Raw genomic sequence first — 19,842 nt, 5'->3', positions numbered from 1 at the left:
TCTCAGGTGCTGGGTGCAGGCCGTGCTTATCGATGACATATCCCAGGTAATCCACGCTTGTTGTCTCGAACACACATTTTTGAAGCTTCAACCTTAACCCTGCGCCACTCAGTCGCCTCAGCACTTCTTCAAGTTGTTACGGTGGTCTTATTCGGAGACCCCAGACACAAGTATGTCGTCGAAATACACGACAGTCCGGCGACAACCGCGAAGCAGACACTCCATTTCCCGCTGGAAAATTGCCGGTGCCGATGCCACTCCGAATGGCAGTCGGTTGTACTAAAAAGTCCCTGCTGTGTGTTGATAGTCACCAATTTCTTCGACTCCTCATCCAACTCCACTTGCTGGTATGCATCCCGCAGATCCAACTTGGAGAACATCACGCCTCCCGCCAGCTGTGCCCAGATTTCTTCGACCCATGGCACCGGGTACGTCTCGATATCTACTGCACGGTTTACCGTGACCTTGAAGTCCCCGCACAATCGAATTTTTCCGTCCTTCTTCAAAACTGGAACCAACGGCGCTGCCCATTCCGCGGTCCGCACTGGCCTGAGGATACCTTCTCGCTGCAACCGCTGTATTTCCTGCGCCACCATGTCCTGCAGAGCAAATGGTACTGGTCTCGGCCTGAAGAAACGTGGTTTCACGTCCTCTGGCACTCTTATCTTGGCCTTCACTCCTGCAAAGTTACCGAGACTTTCTGAAAACACATCAGGAAATCGGCTTATCAGGTCCTTCACGTCATCGACCGAGTGCACGTTCAGCAGACTGTCGAGCGGCATATCAAAAGCTGTCGCCCAGTTCCTTCCTAGCAGGGCTCGCGTACCGCTCTTGATGACGAACAATGGTAGTCGAGCGTGCTTTCCTCCGAATTTGGCCAGCACTGTCGCTTTCCCCACGACCGCGGATTTATGGCCGAAGTAACCTCTCAGCTTGAGATCGGAATTTTGTAGTACCATTCCTGGAAACAGCCTCGTGAACTCCGCTTTGCCAATCACCGAGTAGACGGCCCCCGTATCAACTTCCATACGTAGCGACTGACCTTCCACGAGTACCGTGGCACAAATAGGGGGCACCTTCGGCTCCAGAATGTTCACACGTCAGCCTGTGGGACAACGGTATTCGACGAACTGCCCTCTAGCGACCACAAATTGCCAACGTCTGACTCTTCAATTTCTTCATCGGATGCCGCGTCTACCGGTTCCACGACCTTCACCGCACGCCTAGGTTGATATCTTGCCTGTCCGACTCTTTGCCGTCCAACTTTATGTTCCGTGCCCTGCATATTTGCTCCAGCTTCTCGTCCACTTGTGCATTTCTTTGCTGCATGGCCTCTCCTTTGACAACAAAAACACCGCAGATTCTGGAACCTGCACGACCGCTCGTGGTGCCGGCCGCCGCATCGATAACAATCACCGCCAACCTCGCCAGTTCTTGACACTCGGTTAATGGCCACTCCGTTCACCTGGCCTGTCATTATTTTGGCGCCCGAAACGACGGCTTCCATGCTGGTAATGATCTTGACAGCGCGTTCCAGTGTTAGCTCAGACTCTTCTAGCAGGCGGCGTCTCATTGCATCATCCCGAATACCATGTACGATTCGGTCTCTCAGGTTGTTTTCCAATTCCCCGCCGAACGCACAAGGGTCTGCCAACTTACGCAGCTCCGCAACGAAGTCCTTGACCGCTTCGCCCTCCCTTTGTGTCCGGCAATGAAAATGGTACCGCTGTACTATCACAGACGGTTTCGGTGCGTGATGATTGGTAAGCAGCTGCAGACTTTCCGTGAGCGGCACATCACTTGGTCGTCGAGGTTCCAGCAATTGTCGCAGCAACGAGTACGTCGGTCTTCCACGTGAACTCAAAAACACCGCACGCTGCTTGTCATCCGAGACGCTGTTGGCGATGAAGTGTTGCTCCAGCACTTCCACGTACTCTTCCCATTCGTGTCCTTCCCCTCTAAATGGCTCCAACTTCGCCATCACGACTGGTCGCCTCTCACCGTCCGGGTCCAAACTAGGTTATTCCTCGTCGCCAGTTGTTACAATGAAACAATGGCGTTTATTGACTCCGTACAGATCGCCAACATGGCGGCTTCTTCCTCCCACGTCCCAACGCCGAATGCCGGCTTCTGGCTCCGTGCACCCCCTGGGGATCCAACTGGTCTTTCAGTGGTGGCGCTAGCTTCCGTCACAACACCATGTGTGGCCGCAAACTCTCCTTTTCGTTCTCCGAGGAGGCTATACTCTAGATGTGACAAGAAGTGGGTCTCCAAACAAACCAAGCAGGTTATCTGCAATGTCTACGCTGGAGTAAGGCGCCGTCAGCCCGAGCTGTGGACGAATTTTGTGTGCCGGACTGTCGCCGAGCTCACCGGAGTGAGAATGCGAACGGTAACTCGAATCAAGGCTGAAGCTCTGCGGGCCCTACTCTCCTCTTCAAAGCGTAAGAAACTGGATTTCTCGGGCGAAGCTGGGAAGCGCATGACCGCCAAGACTAGGCTGCTGCGTTACGACACGTTTGCGTTGGCAGCATTGCGGCGCAAGGTGCACAGATATTTCATGCGCAATGAACTGCCTACGTCCGAGAAGCTACGCAACGAGGTGAACAGCGGCCCTGACATGGGCATGCCGACGATCAGCACTCGCACGATGCAACGAATGCTGAACGACTTGGGGTTCGTTTTCCGAAAGAGAAAAAGGAATTCCGCATTGCTCGAAAGAGACGACATCGTTGCTTGGCGTCGAAAGTACCTCTGAACAATACGAGAAATGCGGAGGCAGCAGCGGTAAGTCCTTGCGTTCTTATAATTTCTGCAAACTTTCGTTGCGCGTGCTTGTCGGTAAAAGTGTAGACGCGAATGTTGAGCATGCGTGTGTACCTAACGGTGAGCGAAAACGAGAGGTATGCTTTGCATCAGTGATCGCCAAACGTGTGCTGTTTACGCGAGTGATAGAAAGCCTTACATAGTCCTAACTTAAGTCGCAGCGAAATTCCCCAGTAAAATAAGGTAGCTGTTCATGTTTGCGCTTGTACGGCCGAGGATGCGATGATCTGTGCCGAAGATGTAACTGAGCGTTTCGCTATTGCAGAATTTCCCGTCGCATTGTTTGGGAAGATTTGCTGCCTTTTTTTCGGCGTAGGAGCAAGGAATCTAAATGACTTGAAGAAAACGATAGCTAATTTTGTTCAGCGAATATGCTGTGCACATAATTGGGGATGTGGTTTCATTAGCTTTTATGAGCAGCCTGAAACATGTTTTGTAAACATTCGCTTCAGTCTTTCTCAGGGGAAGTTTTGCCCGCTCATCTTTGTTATATGTATTCACATGGGTTTTGTCAGTGGATTCTTCGCGCTGTAACAGAGGCATAACCTTGAATCAAGGCCGCTGGTTTATTAATGGGCTGTTGCCAGTAAAGGTAAGCTCTTAACTATACGACCGATTTCTTTTCTTTTACAGGACCATATACTACCTTGATGAGACCTGGGTAAACGCTGGCCACACTAAGGAGACCGTATGGACAGACACCAAAGTGATGTCCCGGCAAGACGCATTTCGTCAAGGCCTCTCAACAGGTCTCCGTGCGCCGAGCGGTAAAGGAGGACGCCTAATTGTTTTGCATGCTGGCAGTGCGGAAGGCTTTGTTGATGGAGCCGCCCTAGTGTTTCGTGCCAAGAATGGCGCTGGTGATTACCACACAGAAATGGATGCTCGGCGTTTTCAAAAATGGTTTGTTGAACAGTTGCTACCGAACATCAAGCCACGCAGTGTGATTGTGATGGATAATGCGTCATATCACAGTGCTCAAGTTGAAAAGGTACCAAGTTCATCATCAGGAAAAGCCGACTTCCATTGCTGGTTGAAATCGAAAAGTATCCCTTTTCAGATGACCAACTGAAGAGCGAACTGCTGCAGCTTGTTAAGCAGCATAAGTACATGTTCCTTGCTTACCATATTGACACACTTGCCAGCGCTGCCGGTCATGAGGTTGTGCGCTTGCCTCCTTACCACTGCGAGCTCAATCCAATAGAGCTCGTGTGGGGCCAGGTCAAAGGCTATGTTGCTTCGAAGAACACTGACTTCAAGATCGATTCAGTCGAGAAGCTGCTACTGGAAGGAATCGCAGGTGTGACCCCGCAGAACTGGTTCCGAGACTGCACTCACGTGATAAGACTTGAGGATGAGGCATGGGAGCGGGATGGCATTATAGACAGCCAAAGAGAAAGTCTCATAATTTTTTGGGCACAGATTTGAGTACTTCTGATGAGTCGAACAGCTCTGACATGAGCGGAATTGATGAACTGCCATGAGCATCTCCATGTGTGCTTTTTCAAAGTTTCAATCAAAGGATTACACGCGTGCTTAACCAGAAACTGTGATATTGCTTTTGAGGTCCATCAGTCACTGCTATTTATTTACACTTTTATTGCTTATTGACTTCGTTTTAATTTATTCTGCTGATCTCTCTATGTTTCGTTGCATTTCGTTTATGTTCTGGTTACTTTACCGTGATGTGATAATATTTGTTGGGATATTGTGTGCCAAAACAACGATGTGATTATGCGACATGCCGTGCTAGAGGGTTGCACAAGTTTTGACCACCCGGTGTTGTTTAACATGCACCGAAACATATATACACGGGCGTCTTGCATTTCTGATCCATCTAAATGCGACAGGCTCAAACCTGTGATTTTTGTGTTAGCGGCCGTGTACTGTGCACTGTACTGTCACGGCGGCTGTGATGTGATGATGTATCACGGCCGTGAACATTTACATTATACGCTGCATCAGCGAGAACCACATTTCTTAGTTGAGGTTTGAAGTGTTCAAAACTGTGTTCATTTTTCTGTGTGATCTCATGCCAATAGTGTTTGATGCCTTAATTATGTTTCATTGCTGTCTCAATGGGACCTGAAAGTGTGATACCGCTTCTTGTCATTGTTTTGTTTTTCATTTACTCATTTCCTAATGTATTCTACCGTCTCATTCTTCGTTATCAATGTGTTCCTGCTCTTACCTATTTTGATTTGTTTATTATAAATGGTTCTTATGGCAAGGAATGCTAGCACTAAGTTATGGCTATCACGTTCTGTGCCACAAGTGCAAAAAAGTTATGTTGACATAGATTTCCAGCAACGAGTTACACGGTTATCATGTTCTGGTCACAAGTGCGAAATGTTATGTCGACATGGAGTGCCAGCAAAAAGTTGTGGCTATCACGTTCTGGGGTGCCACAAGTGTAAAATGTTATGTTAATAATAATTGATGGGGTTTAACGTCCCAAAACCACGATATGATTATGAGAGAGGTCGTAGTGGAGGGCTCCGGAAATTTTGACCACCTGGGGTTCTTTAACGTGCACCTAAATCTAAATACACGGGCCTGGCGAATTTTCGCGTATGACTGTGATGCAATAAAACATATGAACTGTTTTTATGCATTCTTTATTTTTTTCTACCAATAACAATTGGTATTATGGACAATACCTGTTAAATACTGCATGCACAGGGATGGGAAAAACATTGACGGCCATCACACTACATGAAGGTGCTTGACCAGCGAAGCTCGATAAAAGAATCTATCAGTCTCTATTCAATTATACGTAAGCTCTCTTGAAATTTCCAATTCAGCGGCATCATGGTACTAGCGTATTTTAGCTGCGGTGTGTGTTTGGCGACATTCGTCACCTGGCATAGTTTGCATAGCTATTATATTGTCGCGTGGTCGTGACGTTGACGAAGGCAGCACTCGGCCACTAAACGGAAAGTCAGATTACAACAATACGCACTGGCACTGACAGCGGCGAGTACAGCATCGGCCGTGGAAAAGCTGATGATCGTTGGGACGCGCCGTCTATTATACATCACGCATCAAAATTTCCAACCTTATCACTGGTGGTCGCGCAAACTCTGAAATAAGCTTGACTGTTCGCGTCTTGCGCGCAATCTTAACAAAACGATGTACTACAATTGTGAAGCTTCTCGAACACTGAGGCGCAGTCTGCGCCGATCATTGATGACAGTCTTTGTGGGCGTAAACCGAATACAGCAAAACTGAAACAAGACACGCGCGTGGCAGGATCGTGCCGCAACCGGCCTTCCTTTTCTCCTGTACCAGGGCTTAATACTGTAAACATTAACATTCGATCACTTGAGGCGCGTACCCGTATATCCTGGGCTGCCACACTTTTTGTTGACTGAACACGGAACCTAAGCTTCACTGTTATAAAGGCTGAATAATTCTGGGAAAACCTTCTGAACAGCGGAAAATTTTCTGTGTACCAGTATATATACAGCACAGTAATTAGCTGCATGTATGCACACTCATCAAAGTTTAACTCTGACGTTCCCATTTTGCATGCATACGTTTTGCTAAACACGCTAGCGCTGCGAGATAGCGAAAACCGAAACTGGAACTGAAATCGGCTGCAAGCTGCCGGACTACTTGCGTAGTAACACAAATGTGCGGAGGCCCCGCCTCCATAGCCTTCGCTCCAATGTCAAGAAAAGCTGTCGCCGAGTATACATATGTATCCTCTTGTCACGCATGCGCAAACAAAATGTCAACTGGCAGGTGTACATCAAAGGCGGTTGCACTAGAGTTCGAACTCGGAATCAAGTAATGCGTTAAACAGATCCCTTACACACCGATCTCTGTTCTTGATAAAAAAGGCCTCCAGCACAAGTCTACAGGGTTGCCGAAAAATACTGTAACGAACTTTGAATGTTATTTTATTTTATATATTTCGCATTTTTAGCACCCACATTTTCCAATTTGTGTTCTTTGCACTTTTTTGGTATATAACTGCTACTTTTACTGTTCTTGGTGCCTGGTCTGTTTAGAAAAAATGGTCTCCGAAGAGTTACGCCACAATTGTTGCCCACCACAAGCAGGGTATATCGATTCCAGAAATCGCGAAGATGTTCAAATTGCAGCGTGTTCACGTCCATCCCGTCGTCAAACAGTTCCAGGAGACAGGGGGCGTTAAGGACCAGCAGCGAAGCGGGAGGCCTCGAACTGCAAGAACCCGGGAGGTGAAATGGGCTGTCGGCAAGAAAATCAAAATAAATTCACTGAGAAGTATTAGAAAACTCACCCGAGAGCACGGAGTTAGCAACTCGACCATGCAGGGGTGCTATTTTGTAGCAATTCTATTACTTTCGCCGATGACTTTTGACGTCATCACCCAGCTGCCATTGGTCGAAAATGGCCGGGCCGCGCCCATGTTGTCTGTCAATCACGCGACGTCAGGAGCCCGCGGAAACCCGTTACGTCAAAATGACGTTGACGTACTCATTATGCGCAGCAAAAGTCATAGTTTTTTAGCACCGCCGGAGGTAGGGTCGTTTCAGAACGCATAAAAAATGGCTGTCCCCTGCGGTGGCTTTTCGCCGTCGCCGACGCGGACACGGAGAGCCACACGACGCGTTTGAAATGCCGGATGACCATTTTCGACGGCATTTTCCTCTCTCGAAGGAAACGGTGCGGTTGTTGTGCGAGGAACTGGCGGGGGAACTAGAAGCGCAGCGAGCAACGGGACTGTGTCGGTGGAGTGGAAGGTGTTGTGCGCGCTGCGCTTCTTTACCACCGGGAGCAAGCGTCCGTAGGGAGCGAGGAGACGATCTGGCGGGTGTCGCAGTCGACCGGGAGCGAGTGCGTGCGACGCGTGGCCGAGGCTGTCGTAAACGCAGGGGTCCGCAACAAGTGTGACCATTTTCCGAAGACGTCCGAAGAAAAGGCAGCCGTGAAGGAGAGTTTCCTCCGGCGCGGCGCTATTCCCGGCGTGATCGGATGCACGGACGGTGGCCTCATTGCCATTATCGCACCCAAGGGTGAGCGCAATACTGCGTTCATGTCTCGGATGGGCTACTACGCCGAAAACTGCATGTTCGTAAGTATGCGTCATGTTCTCTAGTGCTGCTCATTCTTTTGACAGTTGTGTTGCACTTGTCAACGCGGGCTTTATCCGTTCACATTTTCCGCAGATCTGCGACGCAGACATGATGATCCTGACCGTGTATCCCATGCGACCGGGGTCAGATCACGACTCATTCGTCTGGCGGACGAGATGGCTGCGCCGGCGGTTCCAGGCGGGGCGCATCTCGAAACCCGGTGTATACCTCATCGGTAAGACAAAGCATTTTTTGTCGCAATCACACTTCATTAGCGAATAGAACGCCATGTCCGCCTCAACACAAACTAATAACTAAATAACATGCACACGAGTAAGTGCCTGCTTAAGTAGAAAAAGTCAAACCAATTAGTGCAAGCACTGACAATTTTAAAAGTGTTACGTTACAAGCATGCTACCAAGTACCTGCCAGGAGCAGAAGAAAGCAACACATATTAGCGCTACTACTTTATCATTGGTAGCACCAGTAAGTGTTGATTTCTTCATCTTCAGGGGGGCACCGAGTAGTACGCTTGTAATTTGGTTAACAGTTTGTGTCGGGGTGGACATGCCCAACTCGTGCTCTTACTTGGGACTCACGACAGTGTGAGGTCTGCTACGTCAGAACCCTACCTTTGTTGAATGATGCTGTAACTTTCCTCAGTTGTCAACTTGCCTCTCGTCAGAGCAGTACTCAGTGCACCATTTCTATTTTCATACAGGTGACAGCGGCTACCCCTTGGATCCGTGGCTCCTGACCCCGGTTCCCGGCCATTCTCCTATGCAAACAGCCGAGGGGGAGTACAACACAGCACATGCCACCTTGCGTTCCGTAGTGAAGAGGTGTAATGGGCTCTTGATGAGCCGTTTCTGCTGTCTGCAGCGGTACCGCACCCTCCTCTACGAGCCAGAACGTGCGGCCAACATTGTCGCTGTATGTGCTGTGTTGCACACACAACCTTCGGCTGGCTGAGGGCGACAAAGACGACGATGATGAAAGTGATGACGACAGCAGTACCAGCAGTAGTAGCGAGCTCGATAACAACGGCGACCCCATACTACATGGTGTGCTCCGAAACAGCGGGTCTCGATTGAATTATCTGAGAGGACGGGCTGTCCGAGACAGTGTAATCGGCATGTTCGACACAACCCGTGCGCAGCACATGCATTACTTAAGGAGTGTGTGGCTGCATTTGCAACGCCAACAGCATTGTGAGCATCGCTAGGTACATACACGCTGTTGTAGTATCAGCAAGATGTGGTGGTCGAACAGATACGAAATAATTGCATTGTGCATTTAATGCTGTGAAATTGCTGACAAAACATTTTCCATAATTCAGTTGTAGTTGATGTCTACGTAATGCAACGCATTAACGATTTGTAGAGAAATGTAAAAGTTGTGTAGTGGAGGGTTATGTAGACCTTACATTTATAATAAGTAAAACAGACTATATAGTGGTAACATATAAGATTGAAAGCAAACTAAAATTAAGTGGCTTCTAAAAGTGTGTTTGACATTTGCTTGCTGCTTCTGTCGTCATGTAGATGCCCTGTGTGCCATGGATGTAGCGTGCAGTTTTGTTTTGTAGCCTTTTTTTCTTACTGGTATCCCTGACAGTTCTCCGCTCACCTTATGTAATGAAGGACATAAGCGTTCGTCTCCACACTTTCTACTCGGGCAGTGAAGCTCACAAAAGCCAAAATGCACATCACACCTTCTGCTCCATCGAATGTGCTGTTACACGCACACCTAGGTCCTGCACCCTTTTCTCTGGCAACAACCGCAAAATTTCCTGAAAAGGCTGTCAACTGGTCATCCAACATGTCAAGCGGTGTGGCTGTCGTGAAGTGTGTTCACGTAGATTTCAGCCAAGTGCCCTCACTTGTAAATAGTAGAGTCAATAACTGAAATGTTACACAGTAATATTTTTATAGTGCAAGCTAACACTGCAAATGTAGCAGTGACATGTAAATAAAAACATTAAACAAAACTGCAACTTTCTTTATTCTTCAACCTACAGCCCTTTTTTAAAATAAAACATGTTTATGCACACATCACATGCAATAGCAATTACATTAAAGAACCGTGATAATCATCAGGCTGCAGTAGTAGAGACATGCAGCATATATCACATCACCTTGTATAAATATCACATCCCCTTGCACTTGCATCTAAAATATCACAAGTGACGGCACGCATTGTTTCATAAAACTACTGTGCAAACCATAGTTACACAGAAATAGCACCCAGTGTAAACTGTACCTGAAAAGAATGTACAGGTGCATAAATTATCACGCACCAACAGAACCATATTTATCACAGCCAGATGTCTAAGCACATCACCACATGTGAAAGGAACATGCTGTCGTGGAGTTACAAAAAAAAGACAATGTCATACTTTGATAGTCACAAATATACAAATGAAATGAAGGAGTATAGGCAAGGGATTCTCATCACATTCTTGTGTGTCTGTGTTCATAGGTTGCTTTCAATGTTATATTAAGGTCCGAATTCTCCCGCCTCTCAAGAAGTGATCGCCACCATTTGGTAAGACAGGATGAAATTGTGGCGTGGCCTCATGCGCACATTGACATGACAGCAATCAGGCGCCTGGAAATTTAAATGCCATAGTAAGAATGCTCGCACGACCAGGCTTACTGGCACTTGTGCAGGTGAGCCTGATGGCGTGGACAAGCCTATTGCTGCAGTATCAATTCAAGCATGAAATCATGCTGCCTGCTATGCTATTTGTGGTTGCATTAAAGGGTGACATAAGCAATTGTTTGTTGCAAACCAGCAATAGACTGACTTCATATCATCATTACTACATCAGTGAATTTTTTAAGCGATTAAAAAATGTGATGAAAAATTCCTTGCCTATGCTTCTTTACATTTAATGAGGGGCCTGAAATGGGTGAGGGGCTTGGCTTGCACCATGAGCAAGTGCAGCCAGCAACAGCTGCAGGAGGTGTTGATTCGTCCCCTGAGACCGCCGCTCCTCCTCGAGGCACTGCTGCTGTATGTCTCACAGGCTGCGCACTTCCTCTGTCAGCTGCCGCAGGCATCTGTGCCTTATGGTGCTGTTTGCAAGAAAATAAAATAAAATTTACTTACAGAAGCTCAGCAACAAGGCCTTGGTATGTTGTTGTATTGGTCTGCATTCGCAGGCTTTGGAGTTACGGCAATAATGCTATTGTCACTCTATATTGAGACACCGAAAATATATTTGTGGCCCATAAAAATGCATTACATGGCTACTTGAACTTGACTTTTTTTCTTTTAGCCACATAAGTGCCTAGACATTGCCAGTTATATCCTGCAAATGTGTACAAGAAATGATCATCACAGTACTACATGTAAATTTGTAAATGTACATCACAGCACTACGGTTGTTTACGGATCGATACAATTAATACAGAGGTCAGCACATGCTGGTCCAGTGACTGCGCCAGCGGCTTGCCTTTACCGCTGTTCATTTAGAAGGGCTCTACCTCTTCCCCCAGCTCGTTTTTTCGAGCAGCACTCACACGTGGCGAGAACTTAGTAGAAGCAGGCGTGGATACTGCTCGATAAAGTGAAACAGAATAGCGGCCTGTTCCTACGACACGCGTGGGCGTTTCGCCGACATTTTGAAGCCTTTCTAAAAACGAGAATTTCAGCCCGACCGCAACACAGTAAGGCAAACATTTGGTCTAAACTTATCGCTTGCATAAAACACTCACTTCGATTTGATTACTCTGTTTTACCTTTTTACACCATTAATGTAAAAGAACTTAACGTCGCTACTCACATTTACCGTTCTAGCAGCTTCTTTCTCGGAGCGGAACCGTCAGTGCAGGGGCGCCTGGCCGAGGAAGGGTTGCCGTCGCTGCGATCACTTTGACGAAGCTATTGTTCTGTCGTGGCGGTGTCTTGACAGTTCTCGATACACTATGTTCTGCACTGCTATGAATAATTCTTGTTGGCTCTTCCTAAAAGAAAGAAAGGATCACACGTCATTCAATACATGCAGCGAAAACCACACAACAATGCAAACACTACACGAGAATATTTACTCACCTCTTTCTTCTATCTCACGTTTCCCGGAAGTCACGTCTGAATTTCTTCTCAGACGAAAGTACACAGTCGTGGGCCGAAATCACTTGTGGAACATTACGGACTAGCGTAAACGCACGGTGATGCGACAGTCAGCTGCTCGGCTCCAACAGAGACCGCCATTTTGCATGCGCTCAACGACATGGATTGGATGTACATTCGACATATATGTGGCTACGGCTTCAAAAATAGGAGCACTTGCGTTAGATTTTCTTTATGCAACGGCCGCTTTCACGTTGCAAGGTTGCAAAACAAATTTGCTTTACAAAGGATGGACGTGCGCTTTTATTAAATGTCTTCTCACGAAACAAATTTGATATACAGGCCCCGGAAAAAGAGAAGAGACCACGAAAGACACATCCACCCTAAAGTCCCTAGATATATTTTTTCTGCTTTCTAAAGAAAAGAGCAGAAAATCTAGGGAGTTTAATCCGCCCAACGGAGGGAGCTGTTGATTGGACTATTCAAAAAACGTCGTGCTACGTTTACACCATTTGCAGAAGCGGTGACGTCGCGCGAAAAGGAATTGTGACTTTCAATGTCATAGCTACAAAATAGCACCCCAGCTACTCGTGAAAGAGGATCTGAAGTTCACGGTGCGCAAACCAGCGAAAGGATAGCTGCTCAAGGACCAAATGAAGCCCTCCACGCTGGAAAAATGCATCAAGATGAAGCAGCGCGCGCTGAGCCGCGATGAAACCATGAACCGAATTCTGTTCACCGATAAGAAGATTTTCACCGAACCGGCTTGGAATTCACGGAATAACCGAAAATTGTTGCCGATGGTTCTTCGCGAACTATCAGAGTGGAAAAAAACATTTTCCCAGGAGCATCATGGTCTGGGGCGGAATTTGAGGCCTTGGGAAGACCAAGCTCATTTTTCTGCCGAAATGTGTCGAACTCAATGCCGACATCTACCGTGAGCTGACGCTGGAGGACACTGTCATTCTCTCGGCTCGAGGGAATTAAGAAAACACTCACTGGGGGCAGCAGCAGGGCTGGGCCCCTACCCACGGAGCGAAGAAGACTCTCGATTGGTGTGACGCGAAACCTTCCTGGCTTCTCGGGGAAGGACGTTTGGCCTTCGAATTCCATGAATCTCAATCTGATGGATTTCGCTGTTTGTGAGATCGTGGAGCAAAAAGCCTGCTCTTTCCAGCAAAAATCAATCGAATCGCTCAAACGTGCTTTGAAGGAGGCCTGGGATGAAATCACTCCATGCAGAAGACATCACGGCTTTTTTGAAGAATTTCTGGAAGCGTCTTCAAGCCTGAATCAAAACACAAGGTGGACATTTTGAAACTGAAGTTTGCGTTCTTCTACAGAAATGAATGGCCTTTCGAATAAAATAGAGCACGCCTTGTTTTGTTCGTTGAAGAATTATGTTTTTTTTTTCAGGTTACACAATTTTTCGGCCACCCTGTAGATGAAGCGTTACCGCTCCTGCCAAGAATGGTTGTCTCTGAAATTTGAGCGTCCCACCCACACGTGGTAACATGCGTGGGTGGGCCACCATATGTGCGCCCTATTCCTCCTTTTTTGCGCATGTTCCCTTAAGCGGTCGTTCACAAAGCGTTCGGTGTGGCCGATATACAACTTCCCACAAGACAAGTAAATGCATAGACAACCCTTCTTGAGCACTTAACAAATGGCACAAAGATTGTCTATCGATCCACTTCTATGACAAGCGTAGCATACAGGTGACGTCATCATATAAGCTCCATTAAGGTGAAGAAATTAGCGTAGCTCACACTGGAGGCGCAATGATAAAGGAGGAGGAGGAGGAAACAACTTTATTAAGAAACATTTCAGAGCGTTGTAGATGGCCCCTTGTGTGCGGCGACCTCTTCCGCCCAGGCAATGATTCCTTTTTGTAGCTTTTCTTCTGGAGACCGTATTAGGGTTTCCCATGTCGTTTCAGAGGGAGCTGGCAGAAGCTCTCTGGGTGGGGGAAGACCCTCGCATTCCCAGAGGATGTGTCTTTGGTTTGCTATAGCATATTTGTCGCAGTTTTTGCATATTGGGTCAACCTCCCCATCTGTGAAGATCTCTAAGCGATGAGGTGTGATAAGGCTGTTAGTTTGAATTCGGCGTAGGATAGTGGCCTGCGCTCTCGTAAGGTTTCTCTGCGGTATTGGGTATATTCACCTGTTCTCTTTATATAGGTATATCATTGTGTCTGATAGCCGTGTTATTTGTGCTGTTTTGTGTGCTTCGATCAGCTCCTCTAGGGTGTTGTGAATTCCAAGTTGGAGGAGCTTCTCGGTGCTGGTATAAACAGGCAAACCTAGTGCCCATTTGTACGCTTGTCGAAATATAACTTCTATTTTAGCTTTGTCTGATGCTAAAGAGACAGCGGAGCTGATGGCCACCTAGCTAGCCCTGGCTTTTGGGCTGGGCTAAGCACTACCAAGTTATCCTCAGCATTTTCCGGAATTTATTGATTATTGATCGATTAACGATTAGCTATTGATTGGCTATCGATTGACTATCGCAAGGTATTGGCCACGTCCTTGGGCTAGGCTAAACACTACCAAGTCATCCCCTGCATTTTCCGGAATTTATTGATTATTATACTAGGAGAATGCCAGCAAACTTGAAAGTACAAAGAATCGAGAAGCAGACATTGATAAAGCGACAGGAAGGTGGATGGACTAGCAACTGAACTTCATACATGAAAACGACGTCCCCCAAGTCCGTACTGAACATGCGCAAGGCACAACATAACAAAACATGGTCAACATCTTATCTATACCTGTCTACACTGATCAAGAAATAAAAGCTCTTTCTTGGTAAGGAACACAGAAGGCGCGCTTACACACTTCTCGGGGCCAAGATTAGAGAAGCGATAGGCTTCAATCAACTCTCTTTCCTGCTGACTCTTAGCCTTCCCCAAGACTGAAATGTCACTTCGGCTTGCCGGACGGCCCAGAGCTGGTGTTCCAGCTCTGTACTTTTCAGGGCCGCCTCCCAGCGGCGGCGACGCCGACGGAGAAGGCCTCCGGTGGCCCCAGCAGCCGGGGCAACGGCGGGAATGAGCGAGCTCGAGGCTTCCTTAATCTAGTAGCGCCTGCCGTTTTGGGCGCGTCGCGAACGGCGGCGGTTTTGGTACCGTTGTTGCCGGCACATTCCCAGAGCATGTGGAAAAGAAAAGTGGAACAAGCAGGCCATGTAATGCGTCGGATGGATAACCAGTGGACCATTAGGGTTACAGAATGGATACCAAGAGAAGAGAAGCGCAGTCTGGGACGGCAGAAAACTAGGTGGAGTGATGAAGTTTGGAAATTCGCAGGCGCAAGTTGGAATCAGCTAGGGCAAGACAGGGGTAATTGGACATCACAGGGAGAGGCATTCGTCCTGCAGTGGACATACAGATAGGCTGATGGTGGTGGTGATGATGATGATGATGATGATGGAACAAGCAGGGATGATCCTCCCAATCACACACGCGAGTCATGCCAATGCACCTGCACAGATACAAAGCAAGGTCTTCAGGTGTCTTGTAATCCGGTGCTTTGCCAGCACCGGATTACAAGACACAGGCAACCACATAGATGTTATGAACAGTAGTCATTCATAACTTCAATGAATTGGGCTCTTTGTATAAAAAATTTCACTAGTATAATTCGTCTCCAGTAGTCTTGTACTGGTATCTCACATTTATTTTGAGCGCCTTCGGTCGACGGTCTACCATCTCATTGGAGAAATAGGCACTGCTACACGGGAACTTCAACAGCAGTGAATAGGGAGTTTTAGTATAGCGGAAAACAGCAAACGCAAGGATTTAGCGTTAGCGTTAGCGTTGCGTGCTGCAAACTGTGCATGCGCAAAAGGTAAACGTAGCCAGAACTCTTACGTACGTACGCTATTTCTGGAATATAGCGTTCAACGCTAACGCACGCAAGGGATTCCGTACATAGGGCAAGATGGCGGTGCCTGTTGAAGCGAGAGCCGTCCACTTATTCGGATCTATCGAGTCGTCGGCCTGCACTGTTCGGGTCATTCTTTCCCCACTAATGCTCGTGTTTGCTTTAGATTTGTGTGATGATGCTTCGACAGCGGTATACAGGTGACAAATGGACGTTGTTTTCGATGTACGTTCTCGATTAGCGGCGGAGTAGGCTTAACGAGAGGATTTGCTCATGTTTGCCGTATCCGCCTCGAGATGGCGCCCAAGTGTATTTGCGTTAGCGTTTTGCTCCGTTCCGCTATTAAAACACTACCTTGTACCGCGCAGTGCAGCCTTCCTTTGCGTTAGCGTTACGTCGCACGCTAACGCTAACGTAAGCGTTTTCCGCTATACTAAAACTCCCTAATATTCCAACAATCGATGGAATTGTGCAAAACTGTACTGAAATTACTAAGGCCCTCAAGCAGTGGGCATGGGCACTCCGTCCCCAGCACATTGTAAACAATGCGCTCAAAGCAACAAAAAAATAATAATAACAGCCTGAAACTATTCACATAGTAAAAATAATTAGCTTGCATCAGTGTTGGTCCCATGCTATATTAAAAATGATGCAGCCAGCAATGTGAATGCTGCCAGAGCACTCTTGTGAAACCAACACAGGTGTATAAAAAATGCTCACCTGTGACAACAATGAAACTAAAAATGTAACGCTATTTGAGTACACTTAAAAAGAGTGCAGCAGTAAAAATGCACTTTTTAGATAAATTTTGAAGGCTGAGCACTTTCAGGGATACAGGATTGTTGCAACCGTACTGCCACATGCACTTAGTGTTGAGATATATGAAACCTTTCGGTGATCGAGTTTGCTGTGTAGCATCCCAACTCCAAGTTTGATGGAATCAAAGGCCATTGACTCAATAGCCATTGGAAGGTGCCTTTGTGCACCATGGGTCTCAGTCAAATCTCTATAATGCTGTCATGAACGTATGAGCCAAATAGTATTTCTCTATTCGCAGCACAGATCGAGCACTTTTGTTTAAGCCTTTCAGTGTCATGTTATTTTTTTAGAAGTAACACCAAGGTCGATCTAAATGGTCGCGAAGCTTCGGGCGAAAAGCGGTTCAGAACGAATTGTCACCGACATCAGCAAGGGTGGTTATGGGAGCAGCGATTGAAGCGCAACTATGCTTGAAGGGAACAAACATTGAGAAAGAAAAAAGCGTTTTTTAAATTAAAGTGAGACATAGATTCATTCAACGAAAATAAAATTCCTAATCAATTTTATGTACGCATGGGGAAAAAATAACTCTGTTTTGCTTCATCATTATCAATAAATACCTTTTTTTCAGCGCCCACCGTAAGCGCGCCCACTGATAGCGGCGGGCGTTGACGCCGCTATCACTTGCAATGCAATGCAGCTCTTGATGTGCCCAGAACAGCGCGCTCGTAAAGTTCACGCCCCCCTCACATGTTGTGTTGCTTTGCTTGTCGACGTTTGTCCGAATTTGGTGACGCGGATAGTTTCATTGTTTCTTAAACTGTTCAGTCAAAAGTAGTGAGTTGCGACCGCCAGATAGTTGTTTACTTTAGTTGTTTTCGTGGGACAGCACTGGCCAACGAGCTTGGTGTCCGACGAAAGGACGAGCACTCTACGCCCGAAGCGTTCATCGGCCTCCAAAGAAAGTATGTTACGTGCAGCGATGCGATTTCTACACCTGTACGGCTGTTCTTTTTCTGCATCGCTTTACGCGCTGAAAGCTCGGAACGCCCATCAAGTCGAATGGCGGGGCATTTGAATATACAGCTCTAATGGCCAGCCTTCGAAAACAAATTTCGCGGCTTTGAGAATAAAATGACGTCACTTCTGTTTTTCACGGATATGACGTCAAATTATTTTTCCTTCCGCCTGAAGTGTTCCCTCCTCACACAAATGGCGCTAAGCCCCATGAACCGCAGATGAACCGCCATGTTTTGAACGTATACGGGCTTCTATGGAAGCTTCGCTACCAGGTATATTTACCTTGGTAACACACCCCCAGCGTAGGGTTCTTTCTCGGATAATATCAAACGAACACAACGCTTTATTATTGGTTGTGCAGAAATGAAAAAAATGGCATGGATAACGGCAAATGCTCTCTAGGTGTGGTCCTCAATTTCCTATCTTACAAACGAGATGTCAACAGGGACATAGTGGTACAAAAATACGGAAACGTAGCGGTATCTCAGCGATGCTGAACGGATTAATAAGCTGTTTGCTCTTTCTTATGATTTCCTGAAATACCCGCCACTCTTACGGCGAAGTATTGTTTTATTTAACATTTGTGACCACCGCAAAATGCCTTCTCACCAAACTGTTGTCCACCACATCATATAGGCTGTGCAACGCACACGGACAGGAAAGGTGCTAACTGTCAACTGACAAATAAGTTCATCAGTGTTGGCAACTTTAGGGCATTAGGGGCATCGACCATCATTTTCCTTGTAATGAGATATGTGGTCGCTCATGAAACACAATGTGCTATTCAACCATGGGTGCCACCTCGACCGCTTTCTTGAGCTAGCGTGGTGCTGTGCACAGTGTCAAGCATAGACTATATATATATATATTGTCACGTAGTAGTGACGCTGAAGAAAACAGTCGTAAAACTGTGTACGACGAAACTGGTTGTTTATTGGGCGAACCTGTGCCCACAAAATCAAGGTACACTCAAAGCACAACGATAGCGGCGAACACAGTCGGCGATCGTCGGAAATCTGATCAGCGGCGAAACGCGTCGGCTTTTATACCTGAGTCATCGAAGGTTCCAGATTAATCCCTGATGCCCGCGTGTCTTCCAGAAAGTTCTAGACAATTCGCGTCGCTCATACAATCAGATTACATGGGCGTCGGTGACCATAGACGACGGATAGAAGCATTGATAACGTCCGAGAAGCTTCCAATGCAGGCGCGTCCTGCGCCGAGCGATAACGTTTAACATTTGTCAGCCAATGTTGAAAGCGGCCACCGGTGAAAGATAAACATGTGTACGTGTCAATATCTAGAAATGCGAGCCATAGGGTCCTGTGTTCCTTTTCTGCTATTTCAATACTACACTGCGTCAATGAGAACAGATTATCTTCTAACCTTCTTTGTTTCCGGAACGCATTTTGTAGTTCCCCCAGCACCTCCTCGCCCTCCACCCATGCCTGCAGCCTGTCCTTTATAATCTGCATCACCACCCTGGAAACCACTGACGTCGCTGTTATGGGATGGTAGTTGTTTATGTCGGCTTTGTCTCCCTTTCACTTGTATATCATGCTCATCCTGCTCAGTCTCCACCCGTCGGGGGCTTTACCTTCCATTATCGTTTTGCTCACTGCCTCTCTTAATACTTTCTTAGATTTTGGGCCCAATGTCTTTATTAACATAATTGGGATGCCATCAGGACCTGTCGACGTGCTACTAGGAATCCTCTTCTCTGCCCTTTCCCACTCGCTTTGTTCAAGTGGAGCCACTGCACTAATCAGTCTATCCTCACCAGATTGAGCACATGCTACGTTTCTTTCTTTAAATTTTTCTGTCATCATTGTTCTTATATGTTCCATTGCCTCATCTCCTTCTAGCTCAACACCTTGAGCTGTAACTATAAACCTCTGCTTTAGGCTAGTCTTATTACTCAAGGAGTTGAGATGTTTCCAAAATTTCTTCGCTGCTCTTGTACCTTTTTTGGTTACTTTTGACAACCATTGGGTCCCCTTTCTTCTAATCTTCTCATTGATCAAATGGAATGCTTCCATTCTATAGTTTAAGAAGTTATCCTATTTTCTGTCTACATCAGCCTCGATTCACCCTTCTGCTTTGAATATCTGTGTTCCCTGGATGCTTCCTGACGTTTCTCTATGGCCTTCTTAACCTCCTCATCCCACCAGCTCTTGGGTTTACGCCTTCTGTTCTCTTTGCGCGTG

The sequence above is a fragment of the Dermacentor silvarum genome, chromosome 1, assembly GCF_013339745.2.
Source record: "Dermacentor silvarum isolate Dsil-2018 chromosome 1, BIME_Dsil_1.4, whole genome shotgun sequence".
NCBI lineage: Eukaryota > Metazoa > Arthropoda > Arachnida > Ixodida > Ixodidae > Dermacentor > Dermacentor silvarum.
This window is presented reverse-complemented; position numbering follows the sequence as displayed.